General features: G+C 35.7%; 1 pseudogene; it reads right to left on the bottom strand.

Moving 5' to 3' along the window:
• Window positions 1-5,090: 5,090 nt before the first annotated feature.
• LOC115956726 lies at window positions 5,091-6,854 on the bottom strand (annotated as a pseudogene).
• Between the last annotated feature and the right edge of the window lie 3,214 nt (window positions 6,855-10,068).

The following is a 10,068-nucleotide window of genomic DNA, read 5'->3' as shown; positions in this document are numbered from 1 at the left end:
AATATGGGAAAGCAAAGGGAAATAGTTTTGTGATGTTTCCTTAATCTTAGTTTGTGTTTTATGTTTTTTTTTTTTTTTTTTTCCTGTGTTGCTCTGTATTCTGTGTTGAAAACAGAGTCTGTGTTGGTTGCTTTTCTTGTTAGTTTTTGTACTGATTTTGTCTTCCAATAATGTCTCTGTTTGATGAAAAAAATTCTTCTTTTACACCGACCGAACCGAACCCATTACACCATTTTAAGCGGCATAGTTTCCTCCTATTCGAAACATCTCGCTCTCAATCGAATCGAAAAGCCAAAAACCCTAAATCAGGAATAGAAACAGAAAGCTAGCTATGAGCATATGCGTTCATCTTCTTCCTCAGGAAAGGGAAAGAGAAATAGAATCTATAAAGACTCCTCTATCTCGTTTGCTGTCTTGAATCTTCCGAGAACTTCTGCACTGGGCTCTTATATCTACATTTTTCACGATTCTGTCACAAAATACTTATGTTTAACAACTCCGGCAATTGGAAGCTCGCTCCTCCGATGAATCACCTTAGAACATCTCCTCAAATCATTGTTAAACATAAGTATTTTGTTTATGGAATCGTGAAAAATGTAGATAGCAGTAAAGAAAGTTCGTCGGAAGTTTCAAGACAGCAAATGGAGATAGAGGAGATGACATTAGATGTGTGAGATGACATTATTCATTTGTTAGTTTACTGTTGACGCTTCTCCATTATATAATTCTGAAAGAAGAATGATCCGGTAGTCATTACAAGAATTTTTATAAGTATACTATATATGAAATATCTTTAGTTTGCTTCTTATTATGCTATGGGTTAATTCACCTTCAATGTTAATGTTAATGCTGATTTAATTGCGTTCCCTTTCATATGATTCTTAGATTATAGAATTTCACTATTGGATAATAATATATCAGTAATATTTCACTTATGATCTCAATTATGAGTGAAAATGAAGTTATACATGTGGGAGTAAATGAGTGCAGATTAGGTTGTTTTTATTCTGTGATGACTAGTCATATTTGTAACTTTGATGAACCCAAAAATTTTATGTGATTCTTTCACTTTTGATGCAACTTTAAACACTTTTTTTTTTTTTTTTCAATTTTTCCCCTTGTTTTATGAGTGCCAATCTTGTTTTATGAGTGCCAATCTATAGGGTAATGATCAGGCTGTATGCCTTGAAAATGCAAGAATAGGCCTACCAAGTTTTAGATTGTTGTTAATTTGGTCCCTGTGTTATAAATTTGAGCAATGTTGATGCAGAGAGGATGGGTTGGTATGGAATGGAAAGAAGAACTGGAAAAAATCTAATGTAAAACAGGGGTCTATTTTTCATTTGTTACTTATGATATTTTCATGTAGTTTTTGTAATTTTAGAATTTAATTTTTTTTTCCTTGATATAGGTGTTTTTAAGGGTTTCCTCAAAACGAAATCTAGTTTAAAAATTCAAAAATGAAATCTAAAATAATTTTGGTTGTGCTCCCTCCAAAATGTCACCTTTACACTTTTCAAAACTTTTCGTTTTGGTCCTCTCCTCTCTATCTCCGTTAGTGTTACTGTTAAGTGCACAAAACAATGTGGTTTAGTTTTCATGAAAAAAAAAAAAAAAACAGAAAGCTAAAAAGGAGAAAAGAAGATTAATAATATGTAATGTTATTGTCTATCGCCAAAATTTATGCACACAAATTTCTTAATAATATGCTCTAGCTGACTGGTAGGGAGAAGGTGACAAGCAAGGTAGAAGGCCCCACATAATTTTTAGATTAATAATATGGTTGGAGGAAATGAGAGAGTTGGTTAGGGCCTGTTTGGGTAAGGGTTTTTCATCACTCAATCTCCGTCACTCAATTTTCATCACTCATCACTCATCACTCATCACTCATTTTTTCACACTCATTTGACAACATCACTTTTATTTTCATCACTCAATTTTTTCACACTATTCATGGGTCCCACACCTGTCAGCCAGTACGGTAGTTTTTTTTTTTTTTTTAACACCCAACTCACCGAAGCTAATATATATATATATATAAAAAAAAAAAAAAAAAAAACCAAACCGAACAGCCAACCCAGGAAAAAAAAAAAAAAAAAAAAAAAGTCAAAAGGTGGTCAAAAGTTGCGGCTGTGGGTCCCTCATGTGTGTTTATTTACGGAAATGCCATTGAGTTATGAGTTATGGAAACTGAAAACAGTCTTTTGTTGTTTTCAGTTTCCATAACTCATAACTCAAAAATCAGAGAATTGAGTGATGGAAACAGAGTTATGGAAACAGAGTTATCGTTTGGCCAAACAACCTTTTTACTATGGGTCCCACCATTTTTGAGTTATGAGTTATGGAAACAGAGAATTGAGTTATCAAAAAACTCAATCCAAACAGCCCCTTAGCTTCACAGGTCAGACTGAAATCATGATGCATCAATTCAAATAGAAATTAGGGTGGAAACTACTGATGAGTTCATCTTATGGTTGCCTAGTCATTTAAGAGTACGTAGAAACATAATGTCTCTCTCCTAAAAGTTCAAAAACACTTAGATCTTTGAAATTTTTGGGTGGATGTAAAAAGGGTCCTGTTATTAAGTATCCTAACCTGTTTTTAAGTGTCTTAACGGCAATTGTCAAGGTAGAATTCTCAATACAGTCAAACCACTTTTTCTAAGCAGTCAAAGCCACTTTCTTCCCAACATAGTAGGGACTGTTTTATTCTCCTTAAGGATTGCCCTAAGAGCACATGTTGACATACTCCATGTAAAAAATTAGGCCTTTTATTGGATGCCACAAACTTCCAGTAAAAGATCTAACATTGATAGTGGCAATGGTCACTGCTTTTGATATGGTAGAACTCATTTTTTGTATACAAGATCTGTTATTGTTCTTGTAAGGTTGAATTTAATCAACCATGTGTTGGCTTTATTCCATGACAAATTTGCTTGTAATATAGCACTTAGAAACCTTGTATTTAGGTGGGAATCATGTAAGGGTAGCGTGTGAGAGAGTGTGAAGAAATGCTCAAGACAGTGCAGTGAAGCAGAGACTCGCGGCTAGGACTCGCGGGTGGCTCGCGGCTTGCAAGCCGCCAAAAGTTGCTCACGTGCAGAGCATGCAGGGGAGCTGAACAGTCACGCCACCTGGAGCACTACACGACAAAAATCCAGACTGGCCATTAAGTTAGCTCGCGACTTGAACTCGCGACTAAGTCAAGTCGCGAGGTCAAGTCGCCAGCCAGCCCTGTTTTTGGAAAAACTGACTCTTCGTATTCCATTCTCACACCAGTATAAATACCCCTCATTCCCACAAGATATGGGTGGCTATTCAGAAAGAAAAACCCTAAGAGAGGTTTCTTCAAAACACCCACCCAATTAGAGAGAGCTACTCATTCTTAGAGAGAAATCTTTGTAGTCTCTTCTCATTCCCTCTCTCATTGTCATATGTATTGAGAGGAGATTTCTATCCAAACACTACCCACACCCATTTAGAGTGTTGAGTGTTCTTGGAGTTTTGGGAAGCATTGGAAGATGCTAAGGATGGCGGATGCTATGGTTTAGTAGCGGAATCCGGTAAGCTAGAAAAGAAAAAGGTTCGGCGCAACCTCGTTAGAGCAAGAAGCTTGGAGGGCTTAGGTACATCGGGTAGATTAGGCTTGGAGGGTCTATTGCTGTTCATGTATCCCAACTACATTTTCTAGTGGATTATTGACCGCTTGGAGGGCGGCGGAGAGGTTTTACGCCGAGGGCTTCGGTTTCCTCTTCGATAACACATCGCGTGTTGTCTTTGTATTTGCATCTTCCTTCCTCTCTATCTTTGCTTTTTTATTTATCTGCTGTGGATTTTAATCTGTTATGGCTTAGATAGTATTTAATCAATTTCGTATGATAGCATATGTTAAGTTTCCGCACACTAGTTGTTTGACATATTGCTTGAATTGATTAAGTTGTAATTTGGGGGTCTAAACATTCAAAGGTGTTTTTGTACACGTTTTTGAACTTTCAGTTCTATCATCACTTATCATGAATTTACCATCTCATAGCGTATATTAGCTTGTCCATGACAGAAGAAAATCAAATTAATTTAGCTACTCTAATTATCTGTGCACTAAAAAAAAAAAAAAAAACCAATTTGAATTAGCTCTATTTTCTTCATTTGCATCTTGGAACTTTGATTTGTAGCGCAGGGGTTAGTTTTGTGTGTGCAGCTTGCTAAGCCCAAAACCCTAATGCCATTCTGAGGTTGGCCTCCAACCCAACCGTGATGCTCTGAGTTGCATCAATGGGCATGGCTATATATTCCACTATGGATTCTAACATCTGCATTCTTCACCTAAAGGTAATAGCAACCCTTCCATTGCCTTGATCACTTATATAATAAGAGTATAAATTAAACAATTAACCCTGCATTCTTAACCTTCAAATGGGCGTAAATTGGAATAAGCCTTTTTTTTATAATCCTACGGATCACTTATAAAATAAGAGTATAAATTAAACAGTTAACCCTACATTCTTAACCTTCAAATAGGCCTAAATTTTTAGCAGTAATAGATTCGAATTGGTTATTAGTTTCGGCTTGCCTTTTCCCTTCTATTTGATCAATTACAGTAGATTTCTGCTCAAAAGCAAAAAATATGACAGTAAATATTACAGAAAGGAGATGCTGCAAAAGGAAGCAGAGTGAAATTCAGATACAGAAATGACATGAGTTCTTTAGTTTCCTACTACTGTCAAGAAATCTCTTTAGCCATTTCAGGTACACAGTACAGTGAATCAAAAGAACAGAAAGTCATGTTTCATTCTTCTATTTTGTAGTATCTTGAAGGTAACCCTGGTACCTTGATTAACAGAAACTTTCCTGTCAAAGCTGGTGGAACTGTTACTCTTAGATGTCGTCATTCTACTATAGGAAGGATCAGAATCATCCGGGGAGACATTCCAGTGTTCCATCATTGCCCTCGGAATTTGAAGGTGAATGTCAAGGGGTAGGGGAGGTAGGCTTGCATCTCCTAGTAGAAATTGCACTATTCTTCTCATTTTAGGCCTACAGTTAGGATGAGGATGAGAGCAAAGTAAACCAAGACTAAGTACGAGCTTGACTTCATGTAAGGATATAGTCATCTAGTGTAGGATCAACAGCCTTGGTAATCTCTTCTTTGGAATGTAGTTCCCTAACCCAGTCAATCAGTAGCAGTTCTGCGGCATTCTTTTGAGGCTCAAGCTGCCTCCGTCCACATGCTACTTCAAGCATTAATATACCATAACCGTACACATCTGTCTTGTTGTAGCCTTGCCTGTCCTGGTGAGTTCAGGCGCCATGTACCCTAGTGTACCTACAATGTGGGTTGTTTGAGAATTATTCCCATGTTCATATATCCTTGCCAAGCCAAAATCCCCAAGCCTTGCATAAAGATTTGCATCTATTAGGACATTGCTGGGCTTTACATCTCTGTGAACCACTTTCTGGTCACATTCTTCATGGAGGTATAGCAATGCTTGTGCAACACCATTGAGGATCTTGTACCTTTTCTCCCAAGTGAGTATCTTCTTCTTTTGGCGGTCATTTTCAAACAAAAGTTTGTCAAGGCTTCCACATGGGACATAGTCATAGACAAGGAGCTCATCTTGCCTTCAGCACCACCCATATAATTGCACAAGATTTCGATGCCTCAATCGTCCCATGCTTGTAACTTCTGCAACAAATTCTTTCATTCCTTGACTTGAATCCTGAGCAACCCGATTTATTGCCACTTCCAGCCCTGTGCTAGGGATCACCCCCCGGTAGACTTTCCCAAATCCACCAGACCCAATAAGGTTTCTCTCTGCAAACCCCCTTGTGGCAAAGAAGAGCTCAGAGTATCTGAATCTATGAGCTCCATATTCGATTTCCCACTCTTCTAAGATCTCATTCTCATTTCTGATTTTGTTTAGGACATGAAAAGCTCCAGCTATCACCAAAATGACAGTAGTAATACTAGCTAAAGTGATACGTAGTTCTAATCCCTTTCTTTGCACAACCTTTTCAGTACCTACATTCGAAAGAGATGGGAGATTCAAAGGATCTAAGTCTTAAGCCCTGCCCCCAATCCTAAAGCTCCAGCCATGCACATTATGCGTGGCTGAGATTGCACCAGTTGCAGCAGAAAAACCCACGTACATATAATCATCTATAACCAAAGAGAGGTCAACCGGGTATGATATCAAAGGCCAATCTGCCTTTGGCATGCCAAGATATTGATACATTGATCAACATCTCTTGGCTGTTATAATCAATCCACACTTGAATCGGGTACCCACTCCTGAGAAAAATGGTATTCTTATCATTTTTGCTTGTGGTATTGTAATAGGCTGCTGGCTTGAATATGTTTGAGACCAAGTTAGATATATCTATTCCTACATGATTATCATTGATGTCCTGGAAATCACTACTTTGGACAGTATCAAACTCAACTACTAGAGTTGGAGTGGAGAATTGATTAGTAGTATTATTATATGGAAGGCCTAGAAATTGGGTTGGAAGGCAATCATTTAGTTCTTTGGTGGACATGAGAACAAAAGCAAGACCATGTCCTCCAAGATCAGGGTGCTTAGGAACAATGGAAAACACAAAGTTAGTGCTAAAGGTCAAAACTGTTGATTTATTGTTGTTTTTGGTTTGTTTGAATTGTAAAGGAGATGGATAGATAGCATGCCCGAGGACCTTGGTGGAATCATTTGTTATGACCAATAGGCCATTGGATCTCACATACGAAGCTCCATCTGAGCTTAAATTCGCTTGGAGAAATCCATTATGCACAAAATCAATCTCTGAACCTACTGACCCTAGAATGAAGAGATGCAAAAAGAAGCCAATTAATGCTTCCATTTCAGATTTTTGAAGTTGTTTTTGGAGTGGGAAGTACACCTTGGATTGGGAAGCCTCCTAACGTATAAATGGGCGTGTGAAGGTAAATTCTAGTTTTAGCTATTTGGTATCAAAGATTTGGATTGGAATAAAATACCTGGCTAAGAAAGGAAACTAAGCACAGCCTTTGTCCTCTAATGGAAAGGGACAGGTTTGGACATATATTGATAATTGGAAAGGTAGAGAAAGTGTAGAAAATTGAAATGAAAAGAATGATTGTAGTAGACTAGTTGCAGCAGAGATTGTTTTTGAAATGATATTTCTAATCATATAAGAGCATCTTTAGCAGATTACGCAAATTTTTGTACTGTTTGGAGAATTAACAGTGATTTTTATCTTTTAGTTACTCATTTTTTCAAATACATTTTCCAACAGATTCTCTATTTCATTCTCTATCTCATTTAAATATTATTTCTTCATTCATTATTTATTCTTTTTTTAACAACTACACATCTTCCAACATTTTTTTATTCAATACTTTATTATTATAATAGAAAAAAAAATATTTAAAGAATGAATAGTAGCCTATCAGACTTGATGAGCTACTGTTCATGAGCCAAAAAAAATTTCAGGTATAGAAAGTCTGTTGGAGATCTATTTTGTGGGTTTACTCTCTACAATAAAGATGATTTTGTGTTTAGAGAGACTATTTGAGATGCTCTAAACAGTTTTCAACTACCCTTTCCACGTGATTTGTAGGTTGTAATCAAACCTTGATCTTATTGGTATAAACTACTTATTGGCGACCACCACATGGGAAGAGTTGAATTTCTTAGGGACTTGTCAGTTTCTTGGAAGTTTGATAAGGAAAAAAAATAGAGGAACTCAAATTTTTCCATACTCAAAAGAAGAATTATGGGTTGCTTGTTTGCATGGTTATATTGCTACGCAAAACTAGAGGCAAAATTTGTTGAACAGCATATTTTTGGAAAAATATTAGCAAAATAGCATGCGGATGAAACAATTTATTAAGTTGAACTGTTTTTGGAACTCGCGATTTACTCTTGGATTCATTTGACCTGGAAAAAAAAAAATATATATATATATATATATATATATATATGGAACTAGAGTTTAGCAAACTCGAGTTCCTTGGAGTTATTTTTTTTCTTGCTTGGAACTCGAGTCTATCAAATTCGAGATCCTTGCAGTTATTTTATTTTATTTTAAATGGAACTCGAGTTCCACGTTGTTGTTGTTGTTTTTTTTTTTTTTTTTTTTTCAATCCAAGTAAGATGAATCCAAGAGTAAATCGAGTTTGGGTTGGAACTTGAGTTTCACAAACTCTAGTTCCAAAAACAGTCCAACTAACTAAATAAGTTCAAACACGTACTAGTTATCGAATTTTTTTTTAAAAATATACTATTTACCAAATTTTGCCCAAAACTAGATGTCAAAGAGAAGTTCCTTGCGCAAAACTATGAGCATGTTTTTTCTTCTCTTTTCTTTAATGAATAAACTACGAGAGCAAGTTGTGTCATGTAGATGATTACATTACACAAAGATAATAATGAAATATAATTGAGTTTCTAATGCCCATTGACTGAAAAAAAATCCACATTTCTCCATGCTGATCCATATTGGTATTCTTGGGATGTGGAGTTATCTTCAAGTAGAAATGAGCTCAAACCCACCATTCACTTTTTTGACGAAAAAAGCGCACTGATTTCCTTTTAGATTACATGTAAACAGATTCCATGCCCCTTTGAAGCCTGTGAAGTAAGAGTTATGTGGCGTTAACTTGGAAGTTGGATGGTTTGCTATTGAAACTTGTGAGGTATGAAGTTTTCTAGTGCCAAATAGTGAAATAGCGAGGGGCGGTTTGGAAATAGTATACACAGGCCATTTACGGATTTAACTATCTAGGAGTTATTTTTAGAAATATTTTATTAGAAGAAGGAAATGTTAACGAGTGCCTTTAGGGTATTTGTTAACAATCCATTTTATGAAAGTTTTGACATCACTTTCATGGAAAATGAAAAAAATAGTCAAAATATTATTATTTTTTTCTTTTTCCATAAAAACTTTATTTAACATTGATTATTAATCAATGCCTCAGGAGTACTCGTTAGTATTTCCCGAAAAGAAGAATGATAAAACAATAAATGTTCAATAGCTTTTTATATTTTCCATAAAAGTAGTATCAAAATTTTCTTATTATGGTTTATTAACAATTATCCTAAGGGCATCCGTTAACATAACATTTTATTTTAATAATTATAAATGTATACATTGCCTTGAACTCTCAAGCACTTTATGCATAAGGATATGCTAACTAAACTACAAAACTTTTAGAATCTCGGAACTGACTGGCCGATTGGACATGCAACATGATGACTAGTGAGCAAGTAAAATAGTATATAAACTGGAGTCTTTTGGCTGAATATTACTAAATTCGGAGTTTATTTGCGTTATAGGCACTGTTTCAAGTTATTTAGGGAATTGAGGAAAGAGAGTGAATTTCTGCAACGGCGTTGCGAAATTCAACAAAAGTACGAGAGAGAGAGAAAAAGTGGGAGAGAGAAAATTTTGAATTTCAGTAATCATATTACCGAAATTCCTGCTGCCCAAATCAGCTAACCGAGTGTGTGTTGTGTGCTCGAAGTGTGAAGTGCTCAAAAAAGAAACCAATTGTGGCAATGTCATTGTCGAAATAGGGGAAAAAAAAATTTTGTGCCAATTGTGGCAATGTCATTGCTGAAAATGGGAAGGAAAAAAAAATAGTGGTTGCCGAAATCTGGGGAGGAATTAAAAAAAAAGTGTTACGTTCACAATATTTTTACAACATTTTCACAACAAATCACAAGTGATTAGTTATTATTAGTTTAAATTTGAATTTAACACTGAGATTACTTTTTTAATCTAACAATAACAATTTGCCACTTAAAATTTGTTGTAAAAATATTGTAAAAATTGTGTGCACATATCATTTCTAAAAAAGAAAAAAAATGTGGAATGGATTTGTGGCAATGGCATTGCCGAAATAGGTGAAAAAATTTTTGTGGCAATTGTGGGAATGCCATTGCCGTAATAGGGGGGTAAAAAAATTTGTGGCAAATAGTAGTTACTCATTTGTTACTTCTAAATTGACAGTGCACGAGTTGCTGTATTAATATTTTTGTTCTTTTACGTTGTAGCTAGTAACATTCCGGTTGTGAAAGAGGTTGAAGCGATT

Source organism: Quercus lobata, chromosome 8 (genome assembly GCF_001633185.2).
Source record: "Quercus lobata isolate SW786 chromosome 8, ValleyOak3.0 Primary Assembly, whole genome shotgun sequence".
NCBI lineage: Eukaryota > Viridiplantae > Streptophyta > Magnoliopsida > Fagales > Fagaceae > Quercus > Quercus lobata.
The sequence above is the reverse complement of the archived record's forward strand: the minus strand, read 5'-3'. Positions and strand labels throughout refer to the sequence as shown.